Source organism: Hemiscyllium ocellatum, unplaced genomic scaffold (genome assembly GCF_020745735.1).
Source record: "Hemiscyllium ocellatum isolate sHemOce1 unplaced genomic scaffold, sHemOce1.pat.X.cur. scaffold_150_pat_ctg1, whole genome shotgun sequence".
Taxonomy (NCBI): domain Eukaryota; kingdom Metazoa; phylum Chordata; class Chondrichthyes; order Orectolobiformes; family Hemiscylliidae; genus Hemiscyllium; species Hemiscyllium ocellatum.
In genome coordinates this window covers 189,461-209,630 of record NW_026867794.1, presented here as the reverse complement: position 1 = coordinate 209,630, position 20,170 = coordinate 189,461, and the positions used below count along the sequence as shown (strand labels likewise).

Sequence of the window (20,170 nt, the reverse complement as noted above, 5' to 3'; positions counted from 1 at the left end):
TTTACATACTTGGCCAGTATGGTTGAGTTGGACCGAACAATCTACTCTCATACTAGCCAACTCTATATCTGTAAGTCGACAGAACTGTTGTTAATGACAAATATATCACCCATGATTCTCTTCAGTTATGAATAATCTGTATAAACTCACCGGAAACCTCAGACGCACGCGCAGTTTGGTTCCTATGTGGCACATGCGCAGTCACACTGATCGGGACAGGGAGAGGGAGAGACACGGAGCTGAATTCTCCGGCAAGTAGCTGCGATCGGCTTCAGAGAGCGGCGCTCAGAGCCGGGGTGTGGGAGCCTCGCTGGGAGAAAGGAGCGGACAGAATTCACAAATCTCGGATAGAAGTTAAAAAAAACCAAAAAGCCCCTCCAGGCCCGGGGAAGGAGGTGGCGGTCTCTGATCGGGGAAGCGGCTCAGGGTCACGGCCGCCATTTGTTTGAGGGAAGAGGGAGCGCTCTGGGCCGCCATGTTGTGAAGGTCAAGGTGCAGGAGGGCGGGGCTATCGGGGTCTGTAGAACAATCAGAGGAAAGGGAAGCCCCATTGTTATTGATGAATTCCATGAACACAGCGTCACTGGGCGGTCCCGCAGGAATCTCCTCTCTCAGTCCCTGCTGTGATGTTTCACCCCAATCACAACCAGCAGCTCTCCTCCTCTCTCAGCTCCCCTTCTGTCCTTCCTGCAGCATCTGTCCCCTGGGGCATTGAGCTGCCTGTCCTGTCCCTCCCTCAGCTGTTGTTCTGTAATCCCTGTGATATCCCAGTCCCACCTTAGATTACTTCACTAAAGACAGGGATGCAACCGATGGATTTTTCTTAACCTCAGCAATTGTTTAATACTCACTTACATGTTTTTAATTACATCATTTTTGAAGCATTTATTTCACATTCAATCCACATTCAATCATTTGCAATGGTGGGATTTGGACTTGTGTCCAGAGAACACTTGCTGAGTTTCTGGATAAATCGTCACACAATAATGCCCCAAGGCCATCACTTCACCTGCTCACAGTTTGTATATCTCAGTGCAACATGAATTAAAACCCTTTCTTCCTGCACAATTGTTTGACCCGGCGCTCTGGTGTAGTGACTCAGTACCTCACCGTCTGGTATCCCTCACTGTGTGCGTCTAATTGCTGCTTCTGTCAGCGTCTCTCACTTTTGAAGCTACTCCAGATCATGAGCCAACAGAATTCTCCGCTCCAGAGAGATGAGGCAGCACAGGTCAGGAATGGAGACTGGGATTTTCCAGATCTCTGTGGGCTCAGTGCCATTCTATATGTGTCACCCTCAAAGCATTAGTCTAATTTCCCATTTTGCCTATTTCTGTGTCTTCTACAGGTACGCATGGAGTTCCTGACTCAATAGACTTGCCAACTGCTGGCTGGGACGATGGTTGGTCAGCCAGAGAGACACAGTCAGGGAGGTCGGAGTCTTCAATCAACCCTGCTGCCAGGTAAGATCATTCCAGTGCACAGAGCAGAAAGTAGTAAGAGGGATCCAAACATCAGCTAACAAAACAGGACAGAGAGAAAGTGCTGGAGGGGGAGCACAGTACAGACACAACCCAGGCTCAATCACCATATCTGCTGCAAGTTTTGTTGTAATGAGACAGCATCGGGAGTTCCCAGTTATCAGTCCAGGCCTGTGCTTTCTTGGGGAGCATCAGAACAACTGAGGGGAAAGCAGGCCTCCCATGAGAGGGTGGTAATGCAATCTGGGATCTTTCTGTTCCCTATTCCCTCTCCAACACTATCTATGGCTTGTATTGAGGACCAGTGTCTTCAATCATTCTAACTCCTATAACAGTTCCTATCTCTGTCATCTCCCCTCTCACCAATTATTTCACATATTTGAAACCTCCAGTCCAGATGACCATCCATATCACTGTAACTTGCTTCAATCTCTACAACGTGCCTTGTCTCAATAGTCTTCTCCTCCTCCAATAACTGCAGATGTAGGGTCTGTTTCTGAGCGGCATGATTCTTCGGCCAAGGTTTCCTAAATGAAATGAGTCACATTTGCCTGTGTTTGGCTCATATCCCTTCAAACCTTCTCCTCTCCATGTACCTGCCCAAGTATCTTTTCCATGTTGTAATTGTACTTGTTTTTACCATTTCCTCTGGCAGTCCGTTCCGTCTAAGCACCATCTTCTGTGGATAATGTTGCTCCTCAGCTCCCTCTTTAAATCCTTGCTCTCTCACCTCACGTTTATGCCTCTAGCTTTGGACTCACCTACCCTGGACTATTCACCGTACTTAGGCCCTACATTGTTTCATAAACCTTTATAATGGCACCCCGTGGCCTCCTCTGCCTGGGGGAAATATTGATGACAGTGTTACCAATATCTCCAACTCATGTACTCAATGCACTGACCAATGAAGACAAGTGTGTCAATTGCCGCTTTCAACACCCTGTCCCCCTGTGATGCCAGTCCAAGGAACAATGTAACTGCACCCCTTGGTCTCTCCCTTTTCTACAACACTCTCCAGGGCCCAACCATTAACTGTGTTAGTCCTCCCTGGTTTGTCTGAATAAATCCAATACCTGAATTAAATTCCATCTTTCATTCCTTGGCCCACTGGCCCAGTTGATTAACATCCCCTTCGATAACTATATCCCCTGCCCACTCTTCCACTAATCTTGGTATCCACAAACATACTAACAGGAACTGCTCTCTTTTCACTCAGATTGTTTATGTAAATGGTGCACAACAGTGGTCCCATCACCAATCCTTACAGCACACTGCTGGTCAGAGGCCCCAGTTTAAACAACAACCCTCTCCCACCATCCTCTGTCTCCCATTGTCATCCCATTTTGTATCCAGTTGGCAAGCTCTCCCTGATCCTTTGTTGTCTACCGTTACTAACCAATGGATCATGCTTCACCCTGAACAGGGGTTTGCTGAAGCCAGAAACAACGTCTGTTGCTCTGCCTTCGTCTATCTTTTTGGTCACATCTTGAGCAAACTCCGGTCAAGTTTGTGAGACATGTTATTCCACGCACAAAGCCATGCTGGCTGTCCGTAATAAGGCCTACCTCTCAGAACGACCTCCAACAACTGACCCACCCTGATGTCTCGCTCATCAGCCTGTAGCTCCCTGGCTTTCTCTTGCAGCCTTTCTTAATTAATGACACAACATTATAATCATAGTCAGAGAGTCATACCACACTGTTCGGTTAACACTAACCATACTCTAAAACTGATCTCATCCCACCTACCTGTTCCTGGATCATATTCCTTCATACCTTTCTTATTCCTGCCCTAATCCAAATGTCTTTTAAACATTGTAAACGTCCCCACATTCACCCCTTCCTTGGGAAGTTCATTCCACACACAACCCATCCTCTGTGTAACAATGTGCTCCTCATGTCTTTTTTTTATATGTCTCTCCTCTAAACTGAGAAATGTAATGCCTTGCCTTGAAACTCCCCTGTCCATGGGAAAGACAACTCCCATTAACTCGATCTATCCTCCTCATGATTTTATAAACATCTATGAGGTCATCTGTCAACATTCAGGTTTCAGTGAAAAATACCAACCTGTTCAGCCTTTCTTTATACTGAAGCCTTTCATACCCAGCCACATCCCAGTAAATCTCCTCCCAACCCTTTCCTGCTTAATAATATCCTTCCTATAACTGGTCGACCAGAACTGGACACAGTATTCCAGAAGAGGACTCACCAATGGCCTGTATAATCTCAATATGGCTTCCAACTCCTATATCCAAAGGACTGAGCAGTGAAGGCAAATGAGGCAAGCACCTTTTTTTAAACTATCCTGTCTCTCCATGTTGCAAATTTCAAAGAATTATGTACCTCAACCCCGGGGTCCCTCTGTTCTACAACACACTACCGAAGGTCCTACTATTAATTGTATAAGCCCTGCCCGTGTTTGTTGTACCAAATGCATTCCCTCACATTTATTCAGATTGAACTCCATCTACAGTTTTTCAGCCATTCACACATTTCATCAGGATCCCTTTGTAATCTCAGAAAACCACCTTCACTGTCCACAATGCCACCCTCCAGTCTATCAGCCTATCACATGCATCTCTCTATGGTACAAATATCTCTGCTAGGGGCCCTACAATGTCTTCACCAGCTTCCCACAATGTCCTGAGCTACATTTGATCAAGTCCTGGGGATTTATCTACCTTTGTGTTTTAAACCCTCCAGCACCTCCTCTTCGATAATGTGGACTCATTTCAAGACATTGAGTCATAGAGATATACAGCATGGAAACAGGCCCTTCAGACCAACTCCTGCATGACGTTTCTAGTCACATTTGCCACAAGTTTTGCCAATATCCCTCTAAATCTTTGCTAGTCATACACCCATCCACATACCTGCAAATCGCCTCCCCAGATCTACTTTAAAAATTCCTGTCCAATACTATCTTGCTCCATTGAATAACTTGAACTTGTGGGCCAGGCCTTTCCTTTTCCATCACTATTTTCAAACGAATACAATTGTGGTGACTTTCCAAAGGGCTCCCCCACTAACACCTCAGTCCCGTTCCCGACCTTGTTTCCCAAGGGGAGGTCAGCTTTAGTCCCATTCTCCAGTTGGGCCACTTACATAATGACTGGGAGTTTCAGGAACACACTTAACAAATTCCTTTCATCCAAATGCTTAACTTAGTAGGAATCCCAGTCCAGGTTTGGAACAGTTAGGATCCCCTATCATTACAACCCTAATATTCTAAGAGATATCTGAAATCTCCTGACATATTTGCTCCTTCATCTCCCATTGCCTATCGCTGTAGTCCGACCATAGAAAACTAATGGCCAATTTTTATTTCTCAGTTCCACTAATATCGTTTAACTGGGCGATCCTGCATGAATACTCCCTCTAGGTCCTGCTGGGATGTTTCCCCCAGTCAAAACCACCAGCTCTCCGCCTGTTTTGCCTCCTGTTCTATCCTTCCTGCAGCATCTGTCTCCGGAACATCGAGCTGCTGGGCCTGTCGCTCCCTCAGCTGTGTTTCTGTAATACCTATGGTATCCCAATCCCATGTTCCCATCCATGCTCTGGGTTTATCTGCCTTATCTGTCTGGCCCTTTGCATTGAAATAACTGCAGTTTAATCCACCCGTTTTCCCTCATTGTCTGCTATGTTCGTGCCTGCCTTGTCTATTTATATTGCTCTCTACAACATCTGTACCAGCCTCAAATTTCCTTCTGGCCTTACGACTGTTTGGAGTCACACAGCCCTGCCAGACAAGTTTAAATCCTCTCGAGCAGCTCCAGCAACGTTCCCCACCAGGATATGGGTCCCCCTCCTGCTCCCAGTTCAGGTGCCTTCCCAGCCCTGTCTACCTGTGCTGACACCTTCAGACATCCAGGGACTTGCCCACCAAGGTCCCTGTGTCCCTCAGTACTCCAGGAGGACCGACCATTCATGATGGATATCATTCATTTATTAGACTTCCCACAGTGCATTCCCTCACAGTGATCAGAAGTAAACTCTGTCTGCCATTACTCTGCTCAGTTTATCATCTGATGGACATTAGACTGCAGCCTGAGTCCATCCCCCTCACCATGGACAACACCCTCACCTTTCATGTTATCTACAAACCTACTAATGTTACCTTCTGCTTTCCCATCCGAGTGATTAATGTCCATAATGTCCAGCAATGGCTCCTGCACAGATCCCTGTGGTACACCCGCTGGGCAAAGGCTTTCAATCACAAAACCAACCCTCCACCAATTGTGGAGCCACTTTACCAACTGACCTTGGATCCCATGGGATCTTCCCTTTTGGACCAGCCTTCCGTGTGGGACCTTGTCAAAGACCTTAATGAACTCCATGTAACCCACATCATCTGGACTGCCCTCATCAATATCAGAGTATCACTGTACAAAGTCTAATCTAAGGGATTATGATTTTTGTACATCAGCAATGGTTTCATATTTGTTTATGGATTGTTAATTGCTATTTTTAAAATTATTGATTTTAAATTCCACCATATCTTATGATTGGATTCAAACCTGCCTCCCCTGAGCACTAACTGAGGTTTTGGACAAATGCCCTAACAATAATGTTACTGGGTCATCACTTCACCTGCTCACTGGTTGTTCATCCCTGAGCACTGATACATGAAGCTAAACCCATTCTTCCAACATGATTGTGTGATCCTGAAGTCTTCCAGCACTCCGGTGATATCACTCAGTCTCTCTCCATGTGGTATCCCTCACTGTGTGGGTCTAATTGCTGCCTCTGTCAGTGTCTCTCTCTCTTGCAGCTACTCCAGATCCTGGGCCAACAGAATTCTCCACTCCAGAGAGACGCAACAGCACAGGCCAGGGATGGAGCTTGGGATTTTCCAGATATCTGTGGGGTTCATTGCCATTCTCCTTGTGTAACCCTCACCGCATCAGTCTAATTTTCCATTCTGTCTATTTCTCTGTCTCCTGTAGGTACTCAGGAAGTTCCTGACTCAATAGACTTCCCAACTGCTGTGTGTCTCATCCATCACCTTATTAAAGATGGTCGGTCAGCCAGAGAGACAAAGGGCAGGGAGATCTGGAGCCTTCAATAAATCCTGCAGTGAGGTAAGATCACTCACAGTGCACAGAGCAGGGAGCAATGGGAGGGCTGCAAACATCGGCTAACAATACATGATATAGATACAGTGCTTGATGGGGAGCACAGTATAGACACACCCCATGCTCAATCATCACATCTACTTTAACTTAAGTTGCACTGAGACAGCATCGGGAGTTCAGAGTTATCAGTCCAGGCCTGTGCTGTCTTAGTGAGCATCAGGACAACAGAGGGGAAAGCAGGCCTCCCACGAGAGGGTGTGAATGCTGCCTGGGATCTTTCTGTTCTGTGTTCTCCCTCCAACACTGTATTAAGACTCACTACTCTGCAACACTGTATCTGTGCATGGCTTGTGCACCAGTGTCTTCAGTCATTTTTAACTCCTATAACAGTAGTTGTCCCTGTAACCTCCTCCCTTCCCGATAGTCCCTCCACATATTTGAGATGTACTGCATTCCAGACTACCATCCCTATCTCTGTAACTTGCTTCAGTGTCTACAACATGCCTTATTTTGGTACACTAATCCTCTTTACCTGGATACAGAGTGATACAGCACGGAAACAGAACCTGTGGTCCTACTCCTCAATGCTGCCCATGTTACCTCAACTGAATGAGTCTCATTTGCCTGCTTTTGGCCCTTATCTCTTCAAACCTTCTCCTCTCAATGTACCTCCCAAATATCTGTTCCATGCTGTAATTGTTCTTGTTTCTCCCATGTGCCTGAGGCAGTCTGTTCCATCTATGCACCATCCTCTGTGGATAATGTTCCCCGTCAGCTCCCCCTTCAAATCCTTGCTCTCTCACGTCCCGTTTATATCCTCGAGTTTTGGACTCACCTACCCTTGGCTATTCACCATTCTTAGGGCCACCCCGAGGATTCATCTGTCAATGACGGCAAATTTGCCAAATGTCGCTTTTCCCACCCTGTCCATCCGGTATGCCACTTCTGAAGAACAATGAAACTTGCACCCCCTGGTCTCTCTCGCTCGCTCTCTCTCTCTCTCGCTCTCTCTCTCTCTCTCTCTCTCTCTCTCTTTCTCTCTATTCGACAACCCTGGCCAGAGCCCTTCCATTAACTGTATTAGTCCTCTATGGTTTGTCTTAACAAAATCCAACACCTGAATTAAACTCCATCTTTCATTGCCTGGTCCACTGACCCAGTTGGTCAAGATCCCCTTTGATAACCGTATTTACTGCCCACTACACCATTAATTTGATCATCAACAAACTTACGCACAATCACTTCTATATTTTCAACCAAATCATTTATGTAGATGATGCACATTAGTGGACCCAGCCCTGATCCTTTCTTCAATAATGGAATAAAACCATATTCTTGTCATAGAGCCATACAGCATGGAAACTGACCCTTCAGCTGATACCCACCATCATCTAAAACTCAACTCTTCCCAGCTGCCTGTTGCTGGCCCATAGCACTCCAACCCTTCCTTATTCACCTGTTTATCCAAATATCTTTAAAGTGTTGTAATTGTACCCACATCAACCCCTTTCTCAGGAAGTTCATTCCACACTCAAACCACCCTCGGTGTAGCAAATTGCCCCATATCTTTTTTTTGAACATCTCTCTCCTCTAACCTTAAAAATGTGGCCCCTTCTCTTGAGACTCTCCCATCCTGCGGAAAAGGCAGCTACCATTAAATGGATCTATATACCTCATTTTTTTCATAAACCTTTATAGTATCATGTCTCAACCTCCAGGCTCCAGTGAAAAAAGACTCAGCCTATCCAGCCATTTTTCAGAACCCAAGCCTTCCATACCCAGCAATATCCTGGTAAATCTCTTCTGAATCCCCTGCAGCTTAATAATATCCTCCCTATAACTGGGCAACCAGAACTGCACAGAGTATTGCAGAACAGGCCTCGCAAATGTCTGTGCAATCTCAATGCCGCTCATACCGCTCATGTTCATATAAGCCTCTGTAAGGTCATCCCTAAGTCTCCGATTCTCCAGTGACAGTAACCCCAGCTTATTCAGCAACAACCCGGGCAATATCTTGTAAAGCTTTTCTAAGCCCTTTCTAGTTTCACAACACCCTTCCTGTAGCAGGGAGACTGAAATTGCAGAGGACTCCGAATGTGGTCTCATGTATTACTCTTGTTCCCTGAGTTCCCCAGTCTTTGTCCTCAGTAAGTTCTGGAGTGAAAAAATTGTTTAGGATCTTAGCAAATATCCTGCAGTCCCACACATCGATGGCCTCATTGATCTTTAATGGATACTATTTTGTCCTGAGTTCCTTATGCACTCCTAATATACTGATACAATCACTTTTGGATTCCCCTTTCCTTCTCTGCTGAGGCTATTTCATTGAGCCTTTCTCCATTCCTGTTTTCGACTCAAAGTGTATTCCTACAGCCCCTGTATATCCTCAGGGATTCCCTTGATCCAGCTGGCTATACCTGACATGTGTCCCCTTTTCCTTGACCAGACCCTCAATAGACAGCCAGTGTTTCCGAATGCTGTCAGCATTGAGCTGCACACACACAGGAAAATGCTGGCGCTAGTCGATCAGTTTATCTCACTTTAAAGATATTCTCACTTGCCAAACTTCCCTTTCCCTGTAAATAATTCCCTTCCCCAATCACATTTTGAAAGTTCCTGGCTAATACGATCAAGATTGGTCAGGCTCCATTTTATAACTTGCACTTGTGGACCAGGCCTGTCCTTTCCCAAAGCTGTTTTCAAACTACTAGAACTGTGGTCACTTTGGCAAAATGCTTTCCCACTCACATCTCAGTCCCCTTCCCTACCATGATTCCCAAGGGGAGGTCAGGTTTTACCCCTTTCTCTTTTCAGGCCATTTACATATTGATTGGGAGATCCTGGAACACAATTACCAAATGCCTCCCCTTGCAAACACTGAACACTGGCAGTCCCAGTCTTGGTTTGGAAAGTTCAAAAACCCTACCATAACAGCCCCATTATTATGGTTGATATTTAAGATGTCCCGATACATTTGTTCATCAGTCTGCCATGGATTATTCGGGGTCAGCAGTCAGATCGTATCAACGTGATGACCCATTCTTATTTCTCAGTTCCACTAACATAGCTTCACTGGGCGATCCCACAGGAATATCCTCTCTAAGTCCTGCTGGGATGATTCATACAATCAAAACCCACCACCACACGTCCTCTCCTGCCTCCCCTTCCTGGAGCATCTCTACCTTGAAACAATGAACTGCCAGTCCTGCCCCTCCCTCAGCTGTGTTTCTGTAATAACTATAATATCCCAGTCCCATGTTCCAATCCATGCCTTGAGTTCATCTTCCTTAGCTGTCAGGCCCCTTGTATTGAAATAAATGCAGTTGAATCATCAGTTTTCCCCCATTGCCTGCTATGTTCTTGCCTGGCTTATCTGCTGAAATTGCTGTCTTTAACACGTGTACCAGTCTCAATCTTCTTTCTGGCCTTACGTTTATTTAAGGTCCAACACCCTGCCAGACTAGGTTATGTCCTCTCAAGCATCTCTAGCAATTCACCCCAGCAGGATGTGGGTCCCTCTCCCGCTCCCAGTTGAGGTGCCTTTCCCACCCTGTAAACCTGTGCTGACACCTTCAGGGATCTATGAACTTGTCCACCAAGGTCACTGTATTCCTCAGTACTCCGCAAAGTCCTACCATTCATTATGTCTGTCCTTCGCTTATCGTACCTCCCACAGAGTATCACCTCACTTCAATCAGAACTGAACTCTGCTTAGATTTTCATCTGATCGACATCGAACAGCAGACGGAGACCATCCCCCTCACTGTGGATAACACCCTCACCTTTCATATCATCTGCAAACCTACTAATGATACCTTCTGCTTTCACATCCGAGTCATTAATGGTCAATGGTTCCTGCACAGATCCCTGTGTACACCCGTTGGTGAAAGTATTCTACCCACCAGTTTTGCATCCAATTTGCCAACCTGCCTTGGAACCCAGTCCTTTTGGACCAACCTTACATTTTGCATCTTATCAAAGGACTTATTCAAGTCCGTGTAACCCACATCATCTGCACTGCCTTCATCAATATACTTCAGCACCATTTCAAAAACCTGAACTGAATTCCTCAGACAGTACCTTCCTCTGCCAAATCTGTGATGACTAAACCAAGTTGATCCTTATCTTTGCAAGTGTGGATTCATCCTCATAATTCATTCCAATAATTTCCCTCCCCCTGCTGTCAGACTATCTGCTCTGTAATTACCTGGCCTATCCCTGCTGTCCTTTTTGAACAAAGGAACCACATTTGCGATCCGCCAAGTCATTCAACACTTCACCTGAGTCCAGCAAAGTATATATATCCACCAACAATCTCTGGGTAATTAGCATGGGGTCAAAGAATGCTGGTCCAGGCAGTAACACCCACATCCCATGAATGAATAAATAAAAATAAATATGTCCCTCCCTACCTCTGCAAACCCCTCCAGCTGCAGTAATTCGTACTGGCTTTGTAACACCGTTCAGGCCCTGACCACTCTCTGTAACTCTCTCACTACCTCCAGCATCTTCATCTCTCCCTGTTCCTAACGTATCAATAAACCTTGACAATGTTTCCTCTTCCCATTGCCCTCCTCCTGCTAGCAGACCCATTGCAATCCCTTTAAAACTTACTCTAAAACTCTCACTTGAGGATTTTAAGTATTTTGTGGTGATCTTCTCAGCTTCCTAATCTAATATGATCCATTTTGTCCTGAGTGAGGGACCGGTGGGGATTTCTTGCTGAGTTTTTGTCTGTTTCAATGGAATGTCCTTTTGTTGAGTGTTTTACACTGTTCATTCAAATGTTTTCCACAGTTCATTTCCAGACACACATATTTCAGTCTGTGTAGCCTATTTACCTTGGTCAGTTTTCCTCTCAAACCCATGTAATTGGCTATTTTTGTTTCTATTTGTAGCTTGTCCTTTCTGTGATTTACTTGAAAACTTTATTTTTCTTTAAACTGCACTTTATCACAATTTTCCTGAGGATCTCTCCAGAATGACATAACTCATTCACTAAGTTTTCTCACACAACAGTCGCTCTGAGACAGTTACGTCCCTCGCCGGTTGCACAATGTGTTATTCTAAGAAATACTGAAAAAAATTCTCTGAACTCCTCTTCCAATATCACTGTTGTCCGTGTGACTGTCCCAGACTTTGCGAATATTGAAATTTCAATAAATGTTCACCATTCCTTTATTAAAAATTCCAATGAGTTCCTGTGTAATGCAGTGATTAGCAAGGGAATGCTGTTCAGTGGTCTAAAACTGTTCTGCTGCTTGTGTCCTTGGCAAGGAGTAGCCAGAGGTTACATTCAGACTGACTCTACTTCATGATCTGAGACCAAATGCTTTCTCTGTAATGCCCGTCTTACCCATTATTGTTAGTGTTACCCATTTTGCCTGAGTTTGCACAATGTTGCGAAACATTGAATATTTATGTCCACCTTTTGTTCGCCCTGTAACCACATCTCTCTGGTGTCAAAATCTCTTTTATCTCTGTGCCACAAATCCATCTACCTTGTTGCAGAGACTTTGTCCATTAATAAAAAACATAATTTACTCTTTCCCACAATTTCCTGTCACAAATGGTTTTGCTGATCTACAGTTTTAGTTAAAATTTGGCCCATCCTGTTCCTTCATTCTGCTTTACAATATAATAACAACCCCAATATAGAATTTAAAAACAAACTACTAATCGATTCTCCAAATTAACAAACCATAAAATAGGATATCCTACATTACTAAGACTAAACAAAAGGAGAAAAGAAAATAAATAAGTAAATAAATAACTAGATACATATGTTTTAAAAATTATATTAAGTCATAACAGAACCCGTATTGATGCAGGATTCCACCTCCCAGGAACCCCCGATCCAGCCAGAACCATCCCCATGGCTAAGCAAAGGCCCTGAACAATATGGCTGATATATCTGTGTCAATGTAGTTCAAAAAGGTGTGCAATGTTCTACAAAATAATTCCGTATTTTGGTTCACCATATTTGTAAGGAAGTCAAGGGGGATATATTCCATGACAAGCCTCTGCCAATTTGGAAGTCCACGGGGACCTTATGATATCCAATTCACTAAAATATATTTGCCCGGACAAAAGAAAAGGATAATCAATAATTTCCTCCCGTATACATCCGAAGAAAGGAAATTTGGGGGGCCCAGAAGTAGAGGCGCTGGATCCCACCCAATCTCAGTACCCATAATCTTTGCCAAGGCATTCACTACTCTGACTGAATACATGCGGATCTTACAGCATGTCCTCAGACTATGCGTGAGAGCACTAACTTCTATTTTGCATGTAGGACACATTAGAGATGTTCCTGCCTTGAACTTTGCAAGTCACTCAGGTGCCATTTGAGCCCAATGAAGTAACTTCAATTGGATAGCCTGAGATTTGTTACAGATAGACATCTCCCTGGCGTTTTCCCAGATGTCCTCTCACATCTCTAAGGAGATTTCCATCCCAAATTCTTGACTCTAGGTTTTATATAACGGTTCCATGTCTTTTGATACCTTATTAAATGGTTTGTGGTAGAGAGTACTGGCTACGGGCGGACCCACCGGCCGAAGCACCGTCCTTTCCCTATCCGATTTATGTGGATTAATTCTCAATGTGGTCTTCTTTTGTATAAAGTCTCCTATTCGAAAATATTGAAAAAGATCTTTACTAGGCAGCCCAAATTTCTGACGAAGCTGTTTGAAGGGCATTATGACATCCCCATTGAACAGGTCTCCCAAACAGGAGATTCCTCTGGACTCCCAGGTTCTGAATACAGCATCAGTCAGCCATGGCTGGAATCCCAGCAGTCCCACTATAGGGGTATGGTGGTGGGGCTTTGATTGTATTTAATACAGTAGGATTTTTACAATGATCCGTAATAACTCTCACCTTGTCCATAAATAGTAGATTGATCAGGGAATATTTTGCCAGGGAGGCCTCATTATCTAACCAGATTTATTGTGGGTCACAAGAAACCCAATCAGCTATGTTGGATAATAGAGAGCTCAATTGGTACCTTCTGAAATCTGGGAAATCCAGCCCACTCCTTACTTATGAAAGCTGTAGCTTTTCTGATGTATTAAGGGGCCGTCTATGACTCCAAATAAAGGAGCCGAGCCAACCATAAAGCTTACGCAGCGCCTATCTCGGCAGCATCAAGGGGAGCATTTTCATACTGTATAAAAGGCGAGGTAGGATAATCATGTTGAACAAAGCTATTCTACCTAGCCAGGATATCGGGAGAACCTCCCAGAGTTGAAGGCCCTATCATAATTTCTCCAATAAATGTTTATTATTGACTTTATATAGCTGATGAAATGCTGGAGTATTGAAAATACCTAAGTAAAGAAAAACTCCAGTGACCACCGAAATGCAACACGGGATTCATCCGGAAAATTGGATATACTAGCAAGAACTCCCAGCGGCATGGCCTCTGATTTCACAAATTGATTTTATAACCTGAGGACATACCAAATAATTTAATCACTTGAATTAAGCGGGGCACAGATGTCAATGGATCATTTAAGAAAAGGAGGACATCAACTGCATAGAGAGTAATTTTGTGCTGACCTGATCCAACCTTCGGAGCCTTTATATTAAGGTCAGCTCATACAGATTCCACCAACGGCTCAATCACTAGCGAAAATAATAATGGTGAGAGAGGGCATTCCTGACGACAATCTCTGCCAACGCGAAAGCTATGTGAACTTTAACTGTTGGTGATCACCGTTGCTTTAGGATCATTATATAATACTGTAACCTATTAAGTAAAGACCTCTCAACACCAAACCGTTCCAGCGTATAAACGAGATATGGCCATTCTACCTGAGCGAATGCCTTCTCTGTCTCTAGGGAGACAACTAATCCCGGTATTGCACCCTGCTGGCAGGTTTGTACCATATTTAAGACTCTTCTAATGTTCTTCGTTGATTTGCGACCCTTTATAAACCCCATCTGGCCTTCTTCAATAATGAATGGCAAAACCCTCTCCTGTCTTAATGACAACACTTTTGAGAGATTTTTAAAATCCACATTCAACAAGGATATAGGTCGATATGAAGAGCAGTCATCTGGGGCCTTTTCCTTGTTCAGAATGAGAAAATATTTGCTTCTCTCAGAGAAGACAAGAGGCAGCCCTGATTATCTGAATAATTATATATATTTATAAGTGGCCCGACTAATTCCCCAATCAATTCTTTATGGAACTCAGCCTGGAATCCATCTGGTCTGGGCGCTTTGTCACTCTGAGCTGCCTCACTGTCTCCTGTATTTCCTGGGTTGCTAGGTGGGCATTCAAGAACAACACCTTCTACCAGGTTAGGCCCGGGAGGGCAAGATTTTTTTTTAAATAATGACTCTATCTTCCTTGTTCTATCCTCACAGTCCTGTGACCTATACAATTCGAAATATAACTTTCTAAAGGCTGCATTGATCTTTTTACCATCACAAGTCAGGGTACCACCACTCTTTCTAAAGATGTAATGGCTTGGGGAGCCTTTTACTCTCTCGCAAGGTATGCTAGCTACCTGCCAGAGCTGAAAATGTGTTGCTGGAAAAAGGCAGCGGGTCAGGCAGCATCCAAGGAACAGGAGATTCGACGTTTCGGGCATAAGCCCTTCTTCAGGAATAACCTGCCAGGCTTGTCACCATATTCAAATAATCTCTGCTTCGCGAGTAATAGCTTTTTGAGTAAGTGTGGTATTCAAAGTTTCCCAAAGGGCTGTGATCCGCTGTAGTTTAGTTTTGGAGGGTTTATCCAAATACACTGTCTCAGCCACCTTCAGGCGAACCTCGAGCACACCCTGTTGTTCTCCCTTTTGTCTTTTCCGGGGCACAGAATATGAGATAACCAAGCCTCACACACAGGGCTTACCAGTCTCCCACATCACCGAAGAGTTACTGGCCGTGTTGGAGTTGATATCCCAAAAGGTTTTAAATTCCTGTGAGAAATATTTTATGAACTTACTATCCTTCAATAGGAAACGTCCATACGCCAACGTCGGGAAGATATCTCATTATCACTAGTCTTAACCTCCATATATACTGTGGCATGGTCGGAAATAGTTATATTACCACTTTACAAAGCAATATTGACTTCAAAAGTGTCGAGGGGACAGATGCATATCGATTCAGGTATGGCACTTGTGTGGATTAGAATAAAAATCGAAGTCTTTACCGTCAGGGTGAAGGCACCTCCACACATCTACTAGCCCCAACTCCCTACTCAGATCCACCAACTGCCTAGAGCTCAAAGATACGCCCGCAGAGATATTAGGTATTCTGCCCACCGCTGGGTTGATGATACAATTACAATCTCCCCCTATAATTGTGTGGTGCACCCCGAGACCCATCAACTTGGAGAACGCTTCCATCACAAATTTAAAAGAGTGCGCCGGGGGGCAATAGATAATCAAAATCCCATATTCTTCTCCATATATTAGGGTTTTAATCATTATATACCATCCAGACTCATCTTTTATTGGCTTAGCATTTGGAAGGGAAGATTCGTCTGAATAAGAATGGCTACTCATCTACTTTTTGAGCTCAAAGATGAAAAGAACACCTGGCCAAATCCACCCTATTTCAGCCTCGAATGCTTCTTATCAAGTAAATGCGTCTCTGTAGAAATGCTGCATCCACCCTTTCTTTTTTAAGACTTGATAATATCTTTTTCCTTTTGATTGGTGAGTGGCTCTCCTTGACATTCCCGGTGCACCACCTAAATGAATGGCTAGCCATGATCGTCCAAGCAAGCCCGAGACCCCGCAGGAAGACTAACCCCACCCAAAAGACATTGACGAAAAACCAAAAACGATTCACACGTAAACACTCTTTAAGCAGCGAAATTTTAAAAAACTGAGAACTACTCCTAAAAACAAATGGCACAAAACATATTTAAAAGGATACTGTCCCCCTTGTTCACAAGGGGCACTACTAGCTTCCAGTAATCCCACCATAACATTCCCCAGCCAGAACCATGCCCTCGGCCCAGGCATTACAAAGTAGAGTAAATAAATTCCAATACCTTACAAGACAGAGGTTATAAGGATGGGAGCTAACCCACCTCTCCACCACCACACCATCTTCGCCTCATCAAATGCCTTCCTCTTTCAGACCACATTATCCTGGAGCCCTTGTATATCATGGCATGGGGATCCTTCCCCAACACTGGAGGTCTCGAGCAGCATCTGTTTTTCCCTGTAATGTTGAAGTTGAACTAGGACTGGGCGGGGGCGATGGTCCGACCCGGGCCGGCGCACAGTAACCCGGTGGTCCTGTTCAACCCACACCCGGCCCAGCTCTGACTCCAGTTTCAGCATCTGTGGGAGCCATTGCTTCAGGAAAGCAAAACGCCGGGCTTCCTCCTCCCATTCGGGAAGGCCCAGTAATCGAATATTTTTCCGATGACCTCGACTTTCGAGTTCGTCAATCTGTTCCTCTAAGGTCGGGACTCGATGTTCCAGAGCCCAGACCTGACCCATGGATAACTCAGCAGTGTTCTCGGAGGCCGTGGTCCATTGCTCTGCATCTCAGACACTCTGCCCGAGTTTCTCGATCTCTCCGTCATGTTTCTGCAGCATGACCGAGACTGACTCCCACCTGGACTGAGTCTCTTCAATGGACTCATCAATCTTTTCTAGGAGTTTAACAAGCTCCGAGATCAGGCTCGCCTCTGCAGGTGAGTCCCCCGCGGCGGCCGCAGACGTCTACCTTGCTGCGAGGTGGGGGGACATGGTGTGGGCAGGGGTCTCTGCCTTTGTAAACAGCGAGTGCCTTTACCTTTGGTCATTTAAAAAGCGTTAAATTATAAAGTCTGATGTAGAATGGCCAAGGCTGCAGACTCATACCATTTGGTCGCCGCCATCTTGGATCTCACTGACACCCTGTTTCAAAGGGGAATAAGGCCAAAGGCTGAAAATTATATACTGATTGTGAAGGATGAGATTTGTGAATAATTGCCGGTGCATGGTAAAGTAGGGCGAAGTCAGTATGGTTTTTTCAAGCGGAGGTCATGCTCATGAATCTGTTAGAATTGTTTGAGGATGTAACAAGAAGGTTAGACCAAGGAGAGCTAATGGATGTTATCTATCTGCACTTCAAGAAGGACGTTGACAAGGTGTTTCACAGGAGGATGCTGAGTAAGATAAGGCCCCATGGTGTCAGAGGCAAGGTGTACAGAAACTGGACTGTCTGGCAGAAAGTAGAGAGTGGGAATAAAAGGGTCCTTCTCTGGATAGCAGCCGATGACAACTGGTGTTCTGCAAGGGAACCAAAACTTTTTACTTTGTACATGAACAATTTAGATGAAGGAACTGAGGGCACTCCGGCGAGACTTTTAGATGATGCAAAGGTAGGTAGTGGGACAGGTATCATTAAGGAGGCAGGGAGGCTGCAGAAAGATTTAAAGAGGGTAGGAGAGTGGCCAAACAAGTGGCAGATGGAATACAACCTGAGAAATTGCACGGTGATGCACTTTAGTAGGAAGAAAAGAGGCATGGACTATTTTATATTTGGGGAGAAAATTCAGAAGTCTGAAGTACAAAGAGTGTTGGGAGTTCCAGTCCAGGATTGTCTCAAGGTAATCGTGCAAGTTGAGTCAGTAGTTAGGAAGGTGGTGTGTCTGCCGCACAATGTGTTTGAAATCTTACATTCATCAAAAGAATTGAGTCAACTCTTATAAACAATAATATTTGTTGATTGAACACAATTAATATTAGAACAATAAAACGCACTATAACGTAATGCAAAACACTACAAATTATCTTATGGTTTCACTTAACTTTGGATGATCACATACCACCCCACTAGACGATGACCGGACTCCACGTGGTGAAGTCGTCTTGTTCTTGTGATGGTCTTGGAGGCGTCTTCTCTTTCAGTGGTTATTCTCGAGTTACCACTCTCTGAGGGGCTTTACGGTGATTCTTATCCTTCCGAGTCTTCACACCTTTTTGGAGGGTGTGGAGGATCTGCCAATGAAATGATCAGGTTCATTTACTCTGATCAATCAGACTCAACAAAGTGTTGTCACATTTTTGGCCCAAGTGCGACATTCCATCATCCCATTCAGGTCCAACTTCTGTTGCTTCAGGTTTCTTTGCAACTATTTGTGGGGAGCTGCAGTCTGTCTGGCTTCTGCAGCATGTGCATGAGCACAGAGACTTTGGTCAAGGTGGAGTTCTACTTCCCAGCATGCTTTAATCATTGTTCATTTTTATAACTCCATGGTAAATTTATTATTGTCCATCGTAAGATTATTATTTCATGTGGTTAATCTGGTCAGAAAGGCAAATGCAGTGGTGGCATTTATTTTGAGAAGACTTGAATATTACACCAGCGATGGATTTCTGAGGGTCTATCAGACTCTGGTCAGACCACATTTGGTGTATTGTGTACCGTTTTCGGCCCCACAACTCAGGAAGGATGTACCACCCCGGCGTATGTTCAGAGGGGCTTCATACGAATTGTCCTCCGAATGAAAAGCTTAACATATGAGGTCTCTGGGTCTATACTCGCTGGAGTTTATAAGGATGAAGGTGGATCTAATTGAAGCATACAGAATACTGGTTGCCTGGTCAGAGTGGATGTTGGGAAGATGCTTCCACTGTTAGGAGAGAAAGGACTTAACGACATAGCCTGAGAGTCAAGAGGAAATCTTCAGAAAGGAGATAAGGAGAAAAGTCTCCAGCCTGAGAGTGGTGAATCTACGGTAGAACGGCAGTTTCATTCCCTAAAGGACATGAGGAACCAGGTGAGTTTTGCTTGGCAATCGATTCATAACCACCATCAGTCTCTTAATTCCAGATTTGAATTTAAGCTCCGCCACTTGCTGTGGCAGGACTTGAACCCAGGTCACTCGAACATTATCTGGGTTTAACACGTAAGAATTTAGTGATAACACCACGAGGCCACTGACTTGCCCAATCCTCCACACTGTGACTAACTTGTGCAGTATGATATGCACTGGGATTTTCCTTCATGTTATCTTTTATTTCCTTAACGAGATAGGGATGATTTTTGTTCGTAATGAATTCCTCTGCGGTCTTTAGCATCTCCCTAATTGTTTGCCAAATTTTTTCAGTTGTCCTGCCTTTGATTGTTTTTTACTCTCTTCACCCCCACCCCGTCCCCTCCACCCCCAAGATCACCTCAGGCAATTCCTTCCTTAGGCCAGCATAATTATCATTGACTAACACTGAATCTCTCATGTACGACTCTGTCATTACTCTTTCAATCTGAATGTGAAACTCCAGCATGTTGTGGTCACTCTTTCCAAGGCAAAGCTCATCCACAAATCCTTCCTTGTTACATAATATCCAATCAAACTTAGATTAGATGCCCTACAGTATGGAAACAGGCCCACACCGACTCTCCGAAGAGTAGAGCACCCAGACCCATTTCCCTCTGAGTAATGTACCTAACATTATGACCAATTTGGCATGGCCACTTCAACTGATTTGCACGTCTTTAGACTGTTGGGGGGGGGGGGTGCGAAACCCACGCAAATAGGGAGGAGAATATACAATCGACACGCAGACAGTCCCCCGAGGCTGGAATCGAACCTGGGACCCTGGTGTTGTGCTAACCACTGAGCCACCGTGCCGCCCCATTGTCTGGT

General features: G+C 44.6%; 1 long non-coding RNA gene across 1 annotated transcript; it reads left to right on the top strand.

Moving 5' to 3' along the window:
• The first annotated feature begins 1,353 nt into the window (after positions 1-1,353).
• Positions 1,354-14,331, top strand: LOC132810065 (uncharacterized). The gene is made up of 3 exons (XR_009642679.1): positions 1,354-1,463; positions 6,430-6,564; positions 13,861-14,331. It is a non-coding gene; the product is annotated as an uncharacterized LOC132810065 (long non-coding RNA).
• Positions 14,332-20,170: the final 5,839 nt, after the last annotated feature.